Consider the following 20,389-nt stretch of genomic DNA (forward strand, 5'->3'; position numbering starts at 1 on the left):
GAGGAAGGCATGTCAAAAGCCGAGACAGGCAGAAAACTAGGTCTCCTGTACCAAATAGTTAAGTTGTGAATGCGAAGCAAAAGTTTTGAAGAAAATTAAAAATGCTACTCTAGCAAATACACGAATGATAAGAAAGTGCAACAGTCTTATTGCTGATATGGAAACAGATTCAGTGGCCTGGATAAAAAAAATCAAACCAGCCACAACATTCCCTTGAGCCAAAGCCTAATACAGAGCAAGGTCCTAACTTTGTTGATAAAGCAGCGTCAGAGTTTGAGATGATTGACTCTAATTTTGAAAGATGTTCTACTGTGATAAAATGCTATCAAACAGTACTGCATGCTACAGAGAAAACTTTCATGAAAGGTGGGGTCAATCAGTGCAGCAAACTTTATCACTGTGTTATCTTAAGAAATTGCCACAGCCACCCCAACCTTCAGTAACCACCACCCTGGTCAGTAGCCTTCCACATTGAGGCAAGATCCTCCAGCAGCAAACAGATCATGACTTGCTGAAGCCTCAGATTATCGTATTTTTTTAGAAATAAAGTATTTTAAATTAAGGTATGTACGCTTCTTGACAGAGTATTATTGCACATACTTAATAGACTACAGGATAAACGTAGCTTTTTTATATGTAGCGGGAAACCAGAAAGCTCAAGTGGCTGGCTTGCTCGTAATATTTTCTTTATTGCAGTAGGCCGGGGCTAAACCCACAGTATCTGCAAGGTATGCCTGTGTTAGGGGAAGGGGTACTGCAGGACGGGAAACCCCATGAGGAAAGTCAGCCAAATGATCACTTGATATTTCAAGACACAAGAAACTCAGCACAGTAAAAAATTAAGCTCAATAATTAGACTGCCACGACTGAACTTCCAGTGTACAAGGCGCCAATACTTGGATCACTCACAAGACAACACGCTGCGTTTAACATTTTTATTTTTAACTCCGCTTTGGTAGTACAAAAGTCATAAAAGTACAAACCAGACAGTTAAAAATACACTTGACACTCGAAATGGTGAAAAATTTCCTTTACAAATTTTTACATCAAGGTAGTAGCCAACTCATTTATGACACCAAAAAGTTGTCCATCATTAGTGTTTTCTAGAGAAAGTCTGCTGTGGATTCCCTCATCCTTAGAAAGAAGGAGAAGAAACACAAGACCTGTAAACATCAGTAGCTTTGGGAACACTTAGGAATTCTCAGAGAGTTCAGTATAAACCAGTAAAAAGCGTATGTGTTGAAAATATTGAACACTTAACTTTTGGCAAATTTGGAAGCCTGCCAGACAAAAACTGCTCAAGTATTAGAAAATATTTAAAACATACTCTTGGTATAAATACAATTTTAAATATTTTTGAGTATTCTCTTGCCTGTTGTATTGCTATTTTAAAAAAAAGTGCTCTGACTTGCATAAGATGGAAAAATAATTAAAGCTAAAGAATATCTTACATTTTATCCCCCACCATTTTGAGGGCATATTTTTTAAATCAAAAAAGTATGCTTGTTTGTTTTTAATTAAAACGATTAGCCTAGGCTGCACATATATTATTTACACTAATACATACCACTAGAAGTCCTATATTGCTACTTTCTGGATCTCAGTGAAATTTATTTCCGTACTGACTTTCTCCGGTCCACAGTGTAGACGAATGTATACACACACAGTGTTTATTAGTTGTCAGTAAAAATTCTCATGGAACTGAATTCCCCATTTACTTAAAAGGTTAGACATGTTTAGTTTGATGCTGGAAATAGAATCGCTTAAGTCTATGTACAGTAAATACTTTGAAGTATATTTTTATGGAAATCATCTTTTGGGACACAAATGAAAGATGTGCTTTTTCTATGTGAAATAAAGGAAGTGCCCAAGGCACCCCCAACACTGACATGGAGGCGGGTCTTGGAGACCTCGTAACTGGCCTCCCCGCCAGCTCACCCCAGAGCTACCATAAATCACGTACTACTATTTATGCCTCTGGGTCCTTTCAGGTGTTTTGTAAAATGTACAGTTAAAAAAAAAAGAAAAAGAAAAAGAAAAAGAAAAGTCTGTCAGGCCTAAAGGGAAAGTAACTGGAGTATTTTAAATAAGGAGCATTAGTTACAAGAGGAAAAACAGGAAATACACAAAGAAAAACATGCCAGAGGTAGGTGCAGGTCCATCTTGTATGAGAAGCAGGGTTCTTTTGGCTTGGCCTTGGGTTGTCCAAACAAATTTTTGTGTGTGTGTGTGTGTGTGTGTGTGTGTGTGTGTGTGTGTGTGTGACTTTAAACCATTTTCTCCTTTACTCAATGGATTGACCAAGAATCGCTCAGCTAAAGGTTAGGGAAAAAAAAAAAAAAAAAAGGCCAGGTGCAGTGGCCCACGCCTATAATCCTAGCACCTTGGGAGGCCGAGGCGGGTAGATCACCTGAGGTCAGGAGTTCAAGACCAGCCTGACCAATATAGTGAAACCCTGTCTCTGCTAAAAATACAAAAATTAGCCAAGCTCGGTGGTACATGCCTGTAATCCCAGCTACTCAGGAGGCTGAGGCAGAAGAATCGTTTGAACTTGGGAAGGTGGAGATTGCAGTGAGCCGAGATTATGCCACTGCACTCCAGCCTAGGTGACAGAGCGAGATTCCGTCTCAAAAAAAAACCTTCTCAAAATGTGTAAGTGCTGTAGGAGTGACATGGTAGTGGCAGGAGTTAATGCTGAATTTGTAGTCAAGGCATCAAAAGTCTAGCATCTGGTCCCATCTGACTCCATGGTCCCTTGGGGAATCAACTCCTCAGGGCTAGACTAGATTCTTTCCACTGAGCTTTTACCACTGAAGATTCATCTTTTATCTTTTGTAACAGCTAACCTGTATGTATGAAGATCTAGGATGTAGGAACAGGAAAAAGAGAAACTCACGCTCACGTGCACACATGTATACACATATACACACACACCCCTGAGCATAAGCTCAGACTGTACGTGAATAGTATCACTGCACATACTGATCATAATGGAAAAACTACAGTGTGTACACCAAGGCCTGGGATTAGGGGCTGGGAAGGGTAGAGGCGGGGAGTGGTTAAGAAGATAAAAACAGCTCTTTCCTTGCCCGGAAGTATAATAAATTTTTCAAGACTCTTTCAAAGCAAACTGAATTTTGTATACGGCACAGCAATAACATTCCCTTTTAGGTTTTATTCACATGCCTGCTGACTCCATGACAGAAACTGTATAAAATATATAAAAAATTCCCGAGGCAACTTCATATCTTGTAAGTTTTCAGTCTCTTAGAGTTCTTCAAGTCAAGTCATTCCTGCAAGAAAAAACAAAAAAAGTAGATCTTTAACCAAGGGTAAGCATCATATCACATATTAATCTGCCTGAGTATTTAAAAACACAGAAGAATTATAATCTATTCTTACCCTGTCCCGTCCCATCCCACCCCATTCCTTCCACCATTACACATTTTTTTTCTAGAATTCAGTCTGAAGAAATTTAAGTAAAATACAATTAATTCCAAGAGTTCTCTGGAGATCTGGCTGTTTAAACGTACATGCCCCTCCCCCTTTCTCTCTCTTGCTCCTGCTTTTCCCACGTGATGTGCCTTCCATAGGTGTCTTTCTAAAGCCCCACGGAAGAGTTGACTGGAGGTCTCTACTGACCATCCAGGACAGCACAGTTGGGATTTCAAGTAAGAACACAATGATTAAACATTCCATCTTAGGTCTTTATTGTACCTTCAGGGTTCTGGATTGTATTTTTAAGTCATTCTAACAACCAGCCCTTGTCAATGTCTACATTTACATTACAAACAAAGCCCCATACTTGTAAAATAGCTCCCTGCTTTTTAAATGACTTTTTATAACTATCTCATGTAATGAACAGCTCTGTGACTTTTTACTTTCCTGTTTTACAGACTGGGATAACCCAGGACAGGACTAAAATTACAGAGCTCCCCGTGTATGCTGAAACACACACACCATGCAGGTGAACCCACATGAGGTTCAGGAACAAAACCTTCTCCTATCTGCCAAAATCCTGTGTACCCTATAAATGCTAAACAAAACCAGAGACAGATCCAGCTTGCAGAAATATGAAGAAATAGCAATGAAGCTGGTAGAAGTGTTTTGAAGAACATACTTTTTACTTATTTTACAGATTGTCCTTCAAGATATGTACCTTATTATTATCTATGTTATCCTCTTCTGTCATTTGGTCATCCATAATATTCAGTGGTTATAAGAGAATAGAGACAGAGCACAAGCAGAAGAATGAGGGAGAGAGACAGAAAGAGATTTATTTCCCAAATGAGATGATGAGCAAAGGACCTCTATCCCCTTAGCTAAAAAGGAAATGAAACATTGTCCAATAAAACAGCAAGGATCAAGTTTTTAATTCTAATGAAATAAGTAATACCCTGCACTGAATTGCCAAAACTGTACAAGAACTGCGGATTTTTACTGTAAAACTGAACAAAGTCAAGTCTGGAACTACTTTCAGGTAAGAGTCAATTCATATAAACATTCTAGCAGAGGGGGAAAAAAGGTAGAAAGGCCAGAGGTAGAGAAATATAAAAATGGCCCTAAATAACAAAAGGAAAAAATGAGAGGGAATTTTCCAGGCAAAACCTTAAACTAGGCCGTTATCTAGAAAACAGGCATGGTATTCCACTATTTTTATGTCTCCTCTTTATGTGCTCCCTTAGAACTAGACATTTTTGCATCAAGGAAAATAACAAAGTCACAGGTGGGGGATGTCAGGCCTAGAAAGTAATGTTTCATCACAGTAACCGTTTTCACTGCAACCTAGAAAACTCCTCATTTTGAGTGTTTGCACAACGCTTAATACGAGGAAAAGCGATCAGTGTGCTCCGAAAGGTTAACTATTCTGGTCATTACCATCATCCAATTCTCTGCTCTCTGCTCTCAACAATCACATTAGCTTTCTTCAACAGCTGCCTTCTGCAGCTGATAAAAACTGCACTGTCTGCAATATCATCGAGAGAGGAAGTAAAAAATACAAATTGCTGCTTAAAGTCCTCACTGCTAATACCAGAAACTAAGCAGAAAAGGGAAAGCTCATCTTATTAAAACCCTCGCAGTTCTGGTCTCTCCTTACAAACACACATTTATTAGAAGGTAGCACATTACTGACACAACACTCTGACCTTCCAGGTACTTCTTTAACCCAGAACAACAATGAGTGTTACACATTGTCCTTCCACATTGTCCTGCAGCAGTCAGAAATCACGTGTGGCTGGGCACAGATACACCAGAAGGCTAACAGGAGTGGGTGGGAGAGGGAAGAAACACCCACTCACTCACTGTTCCCAGCTGCCATCACATGGGACCACACCACACTGAGCAAGCCTGACCTCTCTCTTCAGGAGAAATTTGGTGATTGCAATTTACACGAGTGACTACTCAATCTGGAAACAATCAAGCAAAGTTCCATTACATGGAAAACACAATTCAGAGATCTCAAAGTGTAACCATTTTGCTTATAAAGGAAGACTGACAGATAAAAATTAAGAACCACCTGGCCAGGCGGTGGCCCACGCCTGTAATCCCAGCACTTTGGGAGGCCGGGGTGGGTGGATCATGAGGTCAGGCGATTGAGACCATCCTGGCTAACACGGTGAAACCCCATCTCTACTAAAAATAAAAAAAATTAGCCGGGCGAGGTGGCGGGCGCCTGTAGTCCCAGCTACTCGGGAGGCTGAGGCAGGAGAATGGCATGAACCCGGGAGGCGGAGTTTGCAGTGAGCTGAGATCCGGCCACTGCACTCCAGCCTGGGCAACAGAGCAAGACTCCATCTTAAAAAACAAAGAACCACCCACAAGATTTATCTGGAGCAAAGGAAGAGGTTGTCTTTTTCTTTAGAGTTTATTGGTTATGACATAATCTTATAAAGATAAAGCCATAATCCTATCATTATATTATGGTTCCACTGAAGCTGCCATATGTCTCTGATTAGGATACACATATAAATATCTATGCCTTGTTAAAAAGGATTCTCTAGAAAAAAAGAAACTGATCCCTTTAAAAATTAGAAATGTGTTATAAGAAACTAGGAGCCTAAGCGGATTAATGAACAGTAAACGCTAAAATCTCTAAGTGTAGGGTGTTCAGGAAGGAAAAGTCTATGATTAATAGTAACAGCACTGGCATTTGCAGAGCACTTTCTCTGTGCCAGGTACTGTCATGCTAAGCACTCTAGGGTCATTAACTCCATCTTCCTGATGACTCCATGAGCCAATCAATGATGATTCCCATTTTCATAGGAGGAAACTGAGGCTTCCAGGTTCAATAATTTACCAAAGGCCACACAATTAGTAAAGGGAAAGTAGGAAATCCATCCCAGGCAGTCAGACCTGGAAGACCACAAAGCTACCTCCACACTGAATTGCTATCCGGTCACCCCAGAGACACCCACAGCATCACTGAGATCCTCTGGTACCCTCGCTTCTCTGTTCCCCACCTGTGTGGCGGGCAACAGAAAGGAAATGCAGAAACTAGAAATGCTGTCAGGGTCTCTCTCAGGGGAAATCACTGTGGTTGCATGAACAGTTAAATGATGCTAAAAACCTATACTTTAAAGGGGCCCAGTCCCCGGGAAGATCAAAAGTACACTTACACAACACTGAATTTCCATCTCATTCTAAGACAAGGCTATGGAATCACACAGTTGGATTCATAATTTTCTTGAACACTTTTAAATAAAATAAATAGAGAAGATTGTTTATAGAAAGAGTTACATGACAGCAGTATTAACACTGAAGTCCTGGAGCTACATTTAAGTGATTGTTCACTAATAATCTGTGCTCCTTTAAGGCTCATACTTCTCAGTTAGAGATTTATCTTGTTCCAGGCCCTACTGACCATTCTGCGGTTACACGCTTGCGGGTTATGATTGCTGTGCATGTGACACCATGGTCCTGCAATGGTACTGCCAGTGTAGATTGGCATCTTGGCAGATAGAGATTAATGGGATCGCATCACAATGGATTCAGTGCTTATAGTCCTTTAAATCTTGCTCTGGTCTAAACTGTGTGTTAAATTTTATAAATTAACATGAATACCTTATTTTAATAAATGCTCTTGTTCATTTAACAAGCCAAATAGATTCATGCTAATCTAGGCTAACCCATACAGTCTTTTAAAATCAGTGTTTCCCAGAGTGATCAGCAGAACCTGCTTTAGAATCGGCTTAAATACTACCAAAAACTGCAGATTCCTTGGGCCCCTCCCTGAGACCTACTAAATCAGAGTCTATGGGGTTGCAGTCCAGGACTCTGCTTTCCTATAAGATGCTTCATTGATTCTAATGCACGTATGAAGGTTTAAGCATAAAGACCCAGTACTAATGTTTGTCAACTGATTAAAAACAGCAAGAATTAAATCCACTTCCAAAGGGTAAACTCTGCAAACACAACACTATAAAGTCAGTGGAGGTCAAAAAATATATCTCAGAAATGGGGGAGAAAACAAATATGACAAAATCATTTAAAGACCGAAATATTAATTAAAATTTCAGTAACTCAGCCGGGCATGATAGCTCATGCCTATAATCCCAGCACTTTGGGAGGCTGAGACGGGTGGATCACCTGAGGTCAGGAGTTCGAGACCAGCCTGGCCAACATGCTGAAACCACGTCTCTACTAAAAACACAAAAATTAGCTGGGCATGATGGTGCATGCCTATAGTCCCAGCTACTTGGGAGGCTGAGGCAGGAGAATCGCTTGAACCTGGGAAGCGGAGGTTGCAGTGAACCGAGATTGTGCCACTGTACTCCAGCCTGTGTGACAGAGTGAAACTCCGTCTCAAAAAAAAAAAAAAACAAAAAATCAGTAACTCTATTTGAACTGCAAAATTTTAAAACTACAGAATCATTTTTTAAATGTATTTCAAAGTAGTTGGGAATTAGAATTCGACTCATCTGCAGAGGACTCTTGATGACGAGATGAATGCCGTGTTATCACACCTGTTAAGCAATCACTGCGGGCCAATTATGTACAAGGTGCCACCTGAAGTCTCGGCAAAGGATGAGAAGACACCATCCAAAGGCACTGCCCAAGCCCTGAAGGAGCTTCGAGTATGCAGGGAGGAAGCTTAAAGAATCAACTTCGACCCAAGAAAAATGAGACATGCTGCGTATCATTTTTAAACACAACTGGAATATTTTATAACTCGTCTTTTAAATCTAATAATATATAGTAGATGCTCTGTGTCTGTACATATAATGCTACTTCAATCTTTTTTTTTCTTAAGAGACAGGGTCTCACTCTGTTGCCCAGGCTGGATGTACAGTGGCACAATCATGGCTTACTGGAACCTCGAACTCCTGGGCTTAAGTCATGGAGTTAAAGCCACTACTTTAGCCTCCCATGTAGCTGGGACTACAGGTGCATGCCACCATGCCCAGCTAATTAAAAAAAAAATTTTTTTTTTTAAAGTAGAGATAGGGTCGCTATGTTGCCCAGGCTGATCTCAAACTTCTGGCTTAAAGCAATCCTCCAGCCACAGCCTCCCAAACTGCTGGGATTACAGGTGTGAGCTATCACACCCAGCATCTACTTCAATCTTTGGCATTTGCAGGCCATTATGAAATGTATAAGGCACAATTCATTTACTTAATCCCTCACTGACAGACATTTAAAGATGCTTCTAGTTACTTGCTACTATAAATAATGCTGAAGTGAACAACTTTGAACATTATCTTTGCATTTATGCATGATATCTATTAATTGGAATAATTTGGTCAAAGAGTACATATTTAAGTTTTTACAGTTCCAGATTGCCACCACAAAGGTCGAGACCATTGTAGACTCCCTGCTTCGGTGTGGGATAATGTCCATCTCCCTGCACCGAGGGAGTTTCTTTGTTTGGTTTTGTTTTGGTTTTTTTTTTTTTTTTGAGATGGAGTTTTGCTGTCATTGCCCAGGCTGGAGTGCAATGGTGCGATCTTGGCTCACTGCAACCTCCGCCTCCCAGGTTCAAGTGATTCTCCTGCCTCAGCGTCATGAGTAGGTAGGATTACAGGCTTGCACCACCACCCCCAGCTATTTTTGTATTTTTAGTAGAGACGGGGTTTCTCCATGTTAGTCAGGCTGGTCTTGAACTCCCAACCTCAGGTGATCTGCCTGCCTCAGCCTCCCAAAGTGCTGGGATTACAGGCGTGAGCCACCGCACCCAGCCTCCTGCACCCCTTTTTCTTTTTTTTTTTAGAAGGAGTCTCGCTCTGTCACCCAGGCTGGAGTGCAATAGCATAATCTCGGCTCACTGCAATCTCTGCCTCCCAGGTTCGAGCAATTCTTCTGCCTCAGCCTCCTGAGTAACTGGGACTACAGGCACGCGGCATTACACTTGGCTAATTTTTTTGTTTTTAGTTCACCATATTGGCCAGGCTGGTCTTGAACTCCTGACCTCGTGATCCACCTGCCTCAGCCTCCCAAAGTGCTGGGATTACAGGCGTGAGACACCACGCCCGGCCCCTGCACCCTTTTATCCAAGGTGACCACATGAACCAGTTTGCCCGGGAGGTCTGGTTTACCCAGAATAATTATTCAGTGTCCCTTTTATTCTCTGTAGAGTCTCTCTCTGTCACCCAGGCAGGAATGCAGTGGCACTATCCTGACTCACTACAGCCTCCAACGCCTGAGCTCAAGAAATCCTTCCACCTCAGCCTCCCAAGTAGCTGGGACTACAGGTGTATGCCACATGCCCAGCTAATTTTTTAATTTTTAATTTGTAGAGACAGGATCTCACTATGTTGCCCAGGCTGGTCTCAAACTCCTGGCCTCAAGCCGACCTCCCACCTCAGCCTCCCAAAGCACTGGGATTACAGGTGTAAGCTACCTCCTCATTTTGGATGTGAGTTATATGGTCATGCTAGTGTTAACATTCATCTTTGCCACCAGAGAAGCAAAAAGTGATCTTGGTTTGGATTTATTTCATTGTTAGTAAAGTTGGGCATTTTTTATGTTTATCGACTACTACATATTCCATGAGTTGAATATTATAACCCCCAATTTGAGGAGGGGGCTTAATAACTAAAACCTTAATTTTTTAATATAAATAGTGAGAAGCTTTCTATGTATGTGGGTCAATTCAGGAAAAATAATGTTTCTAGGTGTTTTTCTCCATTCAAAATAGAAATCACTTTTTTAAACTAGCATAGACAGAAATGCATATTCCTGCAAATTATATTATCTTCTTTGTTGAATAATACCAATGAGAAATTCTGCACTCCTTACAGTTTTGAATCTTCTGACATTAGATTTAGATCTCACAGAAGTCTGAAGGTTGTTCTTTACTGGGTTATATTCTCATAGCAATTTCAATGTACTTATATATTTAGCAACAATGGGTTTCCCAAGTGACAGCAACTGAACACTTGTGATTTACCAGCCTTTGAGATGGTAGAATCAGAGCACCTTATTCCAAGTAAAATGTAAGTGACATCAAAAGTTATTCTGGGCCGGGCGCGGTGGCTCAAGCCTGTAATCCCAGCACTTTGGGAGGCCGAGACGGGCGGATCACGAGGTCAGGAGATCGAGATCATCCTGGCTAACATGGAGAAACCCTGTCTCTACTAAAAAAATACAAAAAACTAGCCGGGCGAGGTGGCAGGCGCCTGTAGTCCCAGCTACTCGGGAGGCTGAGGCAGGAGAATGGCGGGAACCTGGGAGGCAGAGCTTGCAGTGAGCTGAGATCCGGCCACTGCACTCCAGCCTGGGCGACAGAGTGAGACTCCATCTCAAAAAAAAAAAAAAAAAAAAAAGTTATTCTGTACCTGGAAAAAGAAGGATTCAACTGGAAATTATTTAAATGCAATTCAGCAGTTTCCTACTAGTCTCAACACACTTCTGATTTAATGTCTACACTAAGCTACAGGCAGAATAACTTATTACTCTGAATAGTACCATCTCTTTCTAATAAGGAAAATGGAACAAGTTAGATATTGCCTCTCTACTGGCTTGTGAGCTAGACAGAGTTCAGCTAACTGGCCTTCAGTAAGCCTCCACTTGAGTATCAAATGGACAATACTGCTTTACCTTATAGGTGATGTCTAACTTAGCCTCTCTGAGCTTCAAGAGAATCAAGAAATATTAAAAACATTAATTTGAACACTTTTACTGGCTACAAGTTTAAACAGCGCTCATCTGATATAGTAATTTAACACCTAACCTATTTTGCACTTGCTTAGAACAAAGGAACAGTATTCCTACAAAGTTGTAGGAGTATCATTATCCGCACTTAACAGATGGAGAAGCTGGGGCATCAGAGGCTAAGTAATTTGTCCAAAGCTAGATAAGCTAAAAAGTGACAGCCAAGATCTTGAGCGCAAGAAGTCTGATTCCAGAACCTCTATGGTGGAACCACTACAGTATCCTAGGTCCTGTTACTTACAGAAAATAGGTACTGTTTTAACTTAAGCTATTCAATGTTAGTAGTACTCAAGGTCTCAAGGTACAAATTAAGAAAAATAAAAATCAGCCGGGCGTGGTGGCTCATGCCTGTAATCCCAGCACTTTGGGAGGCTTAGGCAGGCAGATCACAAGGTCAGGAGATCGAGACCATCCTGGCTAACACAGTGAAACCCCATCTCTACTAAAAATACAAAAAATTAGCCAGGCACGGTGGCGGGCACCTGTAGTCCCTGCTACTCGGGAGGCTCAGGCAGGAGAATGGGGTGAACCTGGGAGGTGGAGCTTTCAGTGAGCCAAGATCGCGCCACTGCACTCCAGCTTGGGTGATAGAGCAAGACTCCATCTCAAAAAATAATAATAGTAAAATAAAGAAAAATTAAAATCCTGATTATAACCATTAATTCAATTTTCTTTCTAATTATAGGTAAAAATGTCTCTGAAAGCATTTCATTTTCCACTTCCCTCATGCCCTCTTGAGTCTGTCTTTAGGCCCTCCAAAGTCTCTAGCCTCCAACATTGCTGAATTTCTACAGTGAAAAGAGCAGATGTCAAACAGCTGATAGGGATAAAGAGGAAGAACAGAGAAGCTCTAGCTCACTGGGTCACCTCTGGTCAACAACAGGAAGGGGCCCTGGGGCAGGCCCCTGCCCAGGGAGATATGTGCTAGGAGGAGATGGCTTGCTTTGGTGGCAATTCAAAGCAAAACAAATCAAAAATCCCTGGTCCCCCATGTTGCCTAAACTCTGGGAATACTGATAAATACGTTTTAGTATCTCCTGTGCACAGAACAAGGCCATGGAAGAATAACTTAGAGAAAACATCATAGTTGATGACAGCAAAGTATGTTTTCAGGTCCGCTCAAAACTCCCAGATCATGGCCATAAACGTACTGAAGCCACTCCCAACAACTGAGGACAAACAGGGCATATAGCTTTTTAACTGTGTCCACCATTTTCACTCCTTATGGTTCAGTCAATATGGGGGAGTAAAAGCTGGTTCTTCCTCAGTCATCTGTGAGTAAGACAAAAACTCAACAGTCAGGGAACCACAGAACGTAAAAATCACCAACTTCAATAAAAAGCAAGGTACCAACAAGTATAGTATCCATGCTCTCATGTGTAGAAAGGCAAACGGAGGGGCTTTATATACACTGACATACTGCATCAGCACGTACGTGAACAGCATAATCCTGAAAGAACATAGAGAACACTGATCACAGTGGTGTTCACTTGAGAAAAGGTTTAAGAGATGATATACACAAAGGGGTTAGGGGCATAAAGATGGGGCAAAGATTTATTTTGGGGATTTATTTTTCACCCTGCAGATTTTTAGGCTGTTTAAGTATTTTATCCCATGCATTCTATTTCAGTTCTTTTATCCCATGCATTATATTTCAGTGCCTTTAAAAAAATTCCATTTCAAACACTTGTACTATCCAATACATTGGAGACAGTAAAGGAATGAGCTATAAGGAAGCCCAGTTCCTGGCTCCGTAATGAACTCTCAGCGTGATCTTGAACAACATATGTAACAACACGCACTAAACAAGGGGCCTGGGAGGTGCAGGGGAGAAAAGTCTGCTATAAGTACTAGGAGAGTAGCTCTGTAAGAGTACGGTCCTCACTGTGTCTGACACGCTGCCACATCCCTAAACACAGCCCACTGCCTGGCAGATAGTAGGGGCTCAAGTCATGCTTTTTTTTTTTTTTTTTTTTTTGAGATAGAGTCTTGCTCTTGTCACCCAGGCTAAAGTGCAATGGCATGATCTCGGCTCACTGCAACCTCTGCCTCCCGCGTTCAAGTGACTCTCCTGCCTCAGCCTCCCAAGTAGCTGGGACTACAGGTGCCTGCCACCATGCCCACCTAATTTTTGTATTTTTAGTAGAGATGGGGTTTTGCCATGTTGGCCAGGCTGGTCTCGAACTCCTGACCTCATGATCCGCCCACCTTGGCCTCCCAAAGTGCTGGAATTACAGGTGTGAGCCACCATGCCCGGCCAAGAAATACTTTTTCAAGATATAATTGTACCTCCATTGATCTGAACTAGAGATCACAGCTGCTCTGAAGTCTACAAGTCTATGACCTTCATCTACCTGGAAGAAAACTGAATGGCTCACAGACATGGACCTGATCCAGGCAGAGCCTTAAAGTCCATCAGCTGCTCATCAGATGATCCCATCGGAGGCCAAAGGAGGCCATCCCAAGGCTGGAGTGATCAGTTCTGTGAGCTGCTGAGCTACGTGAAGAAAGGGCGGCTGGTTTGCTTTCTTGCCAAGAAAAGCAGAGCTCCCTCACACTCCACGGCCACTGAGCCTGTAAGCTCCCAAGTACAAATTTCCTCCCACCCAAGCCCTCTCACTACCTAGCCCTGAGGTTTGGGGAACATTCATCCCTCTAAGCCTGGCTCTTCATCTGTAAAATAGGATATTATTACCTACAACTCCTAAAACTGCTTCTGAAGTCCCATCCCTCACTCAGCTTTTCTCTTCTACCTACCTAGTCTTCACAGAGCCGGTGCGGGGCAGATGCTAACCTCCCTCCACCCCCACATTTAAGATGGACTCAGTGGCCTTAGTCTTCCAGACAGGAGCAGGGCAGGCATCATCGCACTGCTTTTACCTTTCAGAAATGTGTTTAGCCACAGAAAACCAAGCCAGGTGGCCTAATCCATGCCTACTTTAGGTGCAGTTTCTTCTTATATTCCGTTGCCCCATAAGACCAGCGGATCAAGTTTAAGAGCTCCCATCAAATCTGAGATCCTTTTGCTTTTTAAAAAAGATGCATTTTTCCTGAAAAAATTACAGCGAGAGAGAAAAAAATAAACTAACTAGTAGTACCTGCAGTTTCTCATCATTACCTGCTTCCTGGAGAATGAATAAAAGAAAAGCAATTGAGAGGACTGCAAATCAAGCAGTACAACTTTCAACAGGGTCCCCAAGGAGCTTCTACTATAATTCCTATCACAGAGGCCAAAAAAAGGAGCCAAGGGGCCTTTCCTCACTGTTAGAGGAGAACATGAAGGCGGCCGAAGGTCAGAAGAGCCACCTTGTGACCAGCCACGGATGCTCAGGAGGGAGTTTGAGCCATGAAAGAGTCTTGACAAAGAGACTTTTATTCCAAAGCAGAGCACCGGCACGGCAGTCACGCTTAGGCCGAAAACGTCTCAGTCCAGCATTTCAATTTATTCCACCCTCTGATCTTTATAATAAAAAGAACTTGTCAGCAAAACTTTTCCATCGCCTTGTTACTAATTTTAATTCCACCTCTTGGAAGAAGGAAATGGTTCTTTCTTTCTTTTTTTTCTTTTTTTTCTGAGATGGGAGTCTCACTCTGTTGCCCAGGCTGGAGTGCAGTGGTGCAATCTCGGCTCACTGCAACCTCCACCTCTCAGGCTCACGTCATTCTCCTGCCTCAGCCTCCAGAGTAGCTGGGACTACAGGCGCCCGCCACTACACCTGGCTAATTTTTTTTTGTATTTTTTAGTAGAGACGGGGTTTCACCGTGTTAGCCAGGATGGTCTCGATCTCCTGACCTCGTGATCCGCCTGCCTCAGCCTCCCACAGTGCTGAGATTACAGGCGTGAGCCACCACACTTGGCTGGGAATGGTTATTTCTAAGGTCTCCTTAATGCAAACAAGAAAATGGCCCAAATTCCTAAGGGACTTGACAAATACTATCTATTTCTGAGATGTTCTGAGAGGTCAAAGCTGTAATGTTGTTAAGATGTAAAAAGGAATTCACAGCACCAAAAGTTGATGCTTGATAAATGACCTAATAAATCATTAAGACCACCAGGCATGACAACTGTTAACAGCAGTGAATGTTTAGCAGATACTCTGTGCCAAGGATTGATTTATGAACTACATATACATCATATCATGTATGTCCAGCAACAATCTCATTTTAAAGATGAAAAAACCAGGGCTTGAAAACATTAAGTAACTTCCCCAAAACCATTGGGGGTTAAGTAGCACAATTAAAAGTAAGGAGTTTAAAACCAAGCTTTTAATCACTAAAATAAAATACTAAAATAAAAATCAATACAATAGTCTGAATAATAAAACAAAAATAAAGAGATGTCTAATATTATTAATTTTTGTTTTGATAAGAGTAACGCTAACTGTAATACTACTAGAAAAATATATAGGAGGGAAGTTCCATGACACTGATCTGGGCAACGATTTTTTGATAAGACCCAAAAAGCACAGGCAACAAAAATGGACCCATGGGATTTTATCAAACTAAAAAGCTTCTGCACAGCAAAGCAAACAATGAACAGAGTGAAGAGACAGCTTCTCAAATGGGAGAAAACACGTGCAAACCATACATCTTGTAAAGCGTTACTATCCAAAATATACAAGAAGCAAACAACTCAAAAGCAAGAAAACAAATAACCCAATTTAAAAAGGGGGCAAAACAGGAAGGGAGCGTTGGGGAGATGTTGGTCAAAGGACATAAAATTTCAGTTAGACAGTGGCGATGTGCCATTGCACTCCAGCCGGGGGCAAGAGTGAGACCCCGTCTCATGAAAAAATAATAATAATAATTAAAAATAGAACTACCATATGATCCAACAATCCCACTTCTTGGTACATATCCAGAGGTATTGAAATCAGTATGTCAAAGAGGTATCTGTACTGCCATGTGCACTGCTGCATAATCCCAATAGCCAAGACACGGAATCTTCCTAAGAGTCCCTGAACAGATGAATGAATAAAATGTAGTATAGATACACAATGAAACACTGTTCAGCCAGAAAAAAAGAAGGAAAGCCTGTCTTTGAAGATAAAATGGATAAACCTGGAGCACATTATGTTGAGTAAAATAAGCCAGGCACAGAACGACAAGTACCACATCATCTCACTTACATGTGGCCTCTAAAAAAGTTGAACTCATAGAAGCAGAGAGAAGAAAGGTGGTTAGAGGTAGGGGCGGGGGAGGGGTTGGTCAAAAGACACAAAATTTTAGTTAGAGGGGATAAATAATTTCAAGAGATCTATTGTACAACATGGTGACTGCAGTTAATAATATATTCATTCTTAAAAATTGCTAAGAGTAGATTTGGAGTGTTCTCACCCCAAAAAAAAAATTATAAGTATGTGTGGCAATGCATATGTTCATTAGCTCAATTTAGCCATCGCAACGTATACATATTTGGAAACATTGCATTGGACATGATAAATATATGCAACATGTGTCCATTAAAATCTGATTAATTTAAAAAAAAATTTTTTTAAATATGGTTATGTAAACTCACTAAATCAATGTTTCCAACAGGATACTATCAGCGAATGGAAAAAAGAGTACAGATTTCAGAAACATGCGACATGGAATGCTTAGGACAGGATCATTTTTAAAAAGCCAAAGACCAGTGACAATGAAGACAAGGCAGTGGCATTTGGAGGCTGAAAGCAATTCGATTTATTTAACTTTGAAGAACAAAAGCTTATTCTTGTCAGGAGAAACCAAAACACATTTTCTGTAGAAAAAAGACACCATTTTAACCGCATTGCCAAAATAAATCAGGCGGAGGGCAAGAGGGCAAGTTAGATGTAGCCACAAAAAAGAACGCAGGCCAACAAAGCAGGGTGAGAAGAACAGGGGAGGCCATGCCCAACATCAGATTTGGGGTTTGTAAAGGGAGAAGGAGCCAGAGGAGCGAGAGAGAAATCCTGCCCCAGTCTTGATAACATTCTATTTAGAATATTAAGTCTAGTTTCTGGTAACAACCACCTTAAACAACAGAAAGAAAAAAAGAAACCTAACCAGTAAGTGGATATGCATTTGTCTTTGAATATTTGAGACTGTTCTACAGTAAAACAAAATACTGCAGTAACATTGTTTGGCTAAAAATCCAAATTTGAGCAAAAATCTCTTTCAGGAAAAAACACAACTCTAAAGACGGCATCAGATTGGAGAAAAGACGCACAGCACTCCTCTCCTGCTTCCCCAGCTGCACTCCAGTGCGGATCTGGCTTCGTCTAGAACCAGAAAGGACCAGAGAGTCTGGCCCAGAAGGAAACTTTTCAGGATTTTTCTAGTTGGGAAATCAAGTCATGTTAAATGTTCCAAACATATTTTTGGTGGGGGATGAGATTTGAGAAGAAAAAAAAAAACTGCAAGAAAAATTTTAATGAATACATAATTTTTTTTATTTTTTTTTGAGACGGAGTCTCGCTCTGTGGCCCAGGCTGGAGTGCAGTGGCTGGATCTCGGCTCACTACAAGCTCCGCCTCCCGGGTTTACGCCATTCTCCTGCCTCAGCCTCGCGAGTAGCTGGGACTACAGGCACCCGCCACCTCGCCCGGCTAGTTTTTTGTATTTTTTAATAGAGACGGGGTTTCACCGTGTTAGCCAGGATGGTCTCGATCTCCTGACCTCGTGATCCGCCCGTCTTGGCCTCCCAAAGTGGAATACATAATTTGTAAAACACCAGTGAATATTCCCTTCCTTCCTTTTTCAGGGCCCATACTTCATTGGGGTAATCAGATATGGCCACCCAGCGGGTCTCAATTTGAGCAGCCTCTACTCATGGGAACTGCTTGTCCTGGACCCAGTTGAATGAAGTCTGTGACATCTGAAGCAAGGCTGCCCAGGTTCAAGTCTAACTCTATCACATTCTTGCTGATATCTCTAAACAAGTTGTTTAAACTCTCTGTGCTTAAGACCTTCATCTGCAAAATGGGGTACTAACTAGCACCTACCGACTGCTGTCGTGAGGATTAAAGAAATTAGTTAATACACAGAATGTGTCTTTCAAAGCATGCCAAGTACAGAGTACTCAAAAAACTGTAGGTATTATAATTAATTTACTCGGGATCATGGACATCCATGATATTATTCTACTTTTTGAGTTTGTTTAAAATTTTCCATAATAAAAAATTAATATTTAATTTGAAAATCAATTACAACAAGTTGGAGGCTCGGAAAACACATACCCTTTGAAGGTCACTCTTGCTCATTGTGCTTTGAGCGGTACAATACAATATGACTACCTTCTACCGACAGCCAACTATATCCCACACTTTCTCTTGGCTGTTGGATTAAAACAATGAATTTAATACCTTATTTCATGTTCAAAGAAACCAGGGGTAGAGCAGTTAAATACAATGTCCAAATTGTGAAGCTCAGATTTACACCCATGTCTTCTAATCAAATCCAGTCCTCGTTTATATAATCCTGCTGAATAACAGCGTGCTGTGCAGAGAATATCTCACTGTAAATCAGTTAAATGTGGTCAGGACTTCAGATGCTTGGACCAAATTTCTATAGTCAGAATCAGACAGATTCGGGCCAAAAAACCCAGCTGAGCAATCCTAATTCTTTTCACCTTCCCAGATCTAGAGTGCCGCTCTCCGGGACCTGGTGGCCAAAATCACCCATGGCACTAGTCAGTCAAGCTCTAATCAGAGGTGAGTCTGACAAGAGGATCATCTTGCAGTTCCTAACCGAGGGCAAGCCAGGTCTTCTGGTGCAATCGGCTCCATCTCTCAACTCACTGCCCAGTTGATGACTCATACTCAGCCTGTCCTTATGACCCATACTTTCTTTGCAGCTAAGCTGGCTGGGCCTTCCTCACCTAAGACTTGAATAGCCACATGCTTCTCTTCCCACACAGCCAAGTCCTTCGCTGACCTTAATCAGAATGCTCCTCTTTCCAGCTATATGACCTTCAACATGTCACTCACCTTTCCCATTCATCAGTTTCCTCATCTGTAAAACTATGATCATAGTACTAACTCTATTCAGAGAGGTTTATAATGATGACATGTGAGATACACATCAGTACCATGCCTAGAAGACTAGAATATTGAATTAACTTTAGCTGCTGTTATTACTCATCTTCATCATCCTCTTCTTAAATTCCTTTTGGTTCCCTTCCCCAAGGTCACCAGTAACTGGCCGAGAAGCCAATGGTAGACTTTTCTGTACTGTTTCTCTCTTTAAGAAAGTTCCTATTTTGCTCCTAAACTCAGGAAGAGATGCCAGATCTCCCCACAGGCAAAACCGCAAGGGCTAACTAGCACTAGAACATGATCAGAGTCCCTATGTCTCAGAAAATGTAGGTGCACAGAGTTGTTCCAGAGCACCTTCAACCCTCTGAGCCCGGCGGATTGTCAGAGAAGCTTCACCCAAAAGCCACATCTCTCCTCCACTCAGCCACACCGACCAAAAATGAATTAATTGCATGATAATAATCAGTAGCATGGACGGAGCGTTTCCCACGTGCAACTTCATGGAAATCTCACTCCCGCCCCTGAGGCAAGGAGCATCACTTCCAATTTCCAGTGAGGCGTAGAAAGCTCAAGTATCTTGCCTAGGTCCCAGGGTTAGTGCGTGGCACACTGGAGCTTGAACCTGGCAGTCTGACTCCAGGGTTCATGTCGTTTGGCTGTGTCCCTGTACCTTCAAGGACCCTGCCTGACCTCTCCCCCATTGCCCGCCCTCCCCTCCCTATGTAAGTGTAAACTCTCTGTCTTCATGTTCAGGCTCTGATGGTTCCATGGAGCATTTAGGGCATGATCCCTCCCAAATTGTCACCCTTGCCCTTTTACAAGGGATAAGAAACATGGAAAGGATAAATACCACTCAAGCCGGAACAGAAATAAAGGAGTTAAGATGAAAGTTAAGCCACTATCAATTTATCATAGGGTTTTGGGGTGTGTGTGTGTGTGTGTGTGTGTGTGTGTTTTTGTTTGTTTGTTTGTTTGTTTGTTTAGATGGAGTCTCACTCTGTCGCCCAGACTGGAGTGCAGTGGCATGATATCGGCTCACTGCAAGCTCTGCCTCCTGGGTTCACACCATTCTCCTGCCTCAGCCTCCTGAGTAGCTGGGACTACAGGCACCCGCCACCTCGCCCGGCTAATTTTTTGTATTTTTTAGTAGAGACGGGGTTTCACCGTGTTAGCCAGGATGGTCTCGATCTCCTGACCTCATGATCCACCCGCCTCAGCCTCCCAAAGTGCTGGCATTACAG

General features: G+C 41.9%; 1 protein-coding gene and 1 long non-coding RNA gene across 2 annotated transcripts in view; one reads left to right on the forward strand and one right to left on the reverse strand.

The window, feature by feature from the left end:
• Positions 1-921: 921 nt before the first annotated feature.
• Positions 922-20,389, reverse strand: part of RELL1 (RELT like 1) — a 74,377-nt gene continuing 54,909 nt past the window's right edge. Inside the window, exon 7 of the mRNA XM_065544863.1 lies at positions 922-3,293. The gene's annotated coding sequence lies outside the window, so the exon portion shown is untranslated. The remainder of the gene's footprint in view (positions 3,294-20,389) is intronic.
• On the forward strand, positions 17,876-20,039 carry LOC141410288 (uncharacterized). The gene is made up of 2 exons (XR_012434773.1): positions 17,876-18,008; positions 18,751-20,039. It is a non-coding gene; the product is annotated as an uncharacterized lncRNA (long non-coding RNA).

Source organism: Macaca fascicularis, chromosome 5 (genome assembly GCF_037993035.2).
Source record: "Macaca fascicularis isolate 582-1 chromosome 5, T2T-MFA8v1.1".
In the NCBI taxonomy this organism is placed as follows: Eukaryota; Metazoa; Chordata; class Mammalia; order Primates; family Cercopithecidae; genus Macaca; species Macaca fascicularis.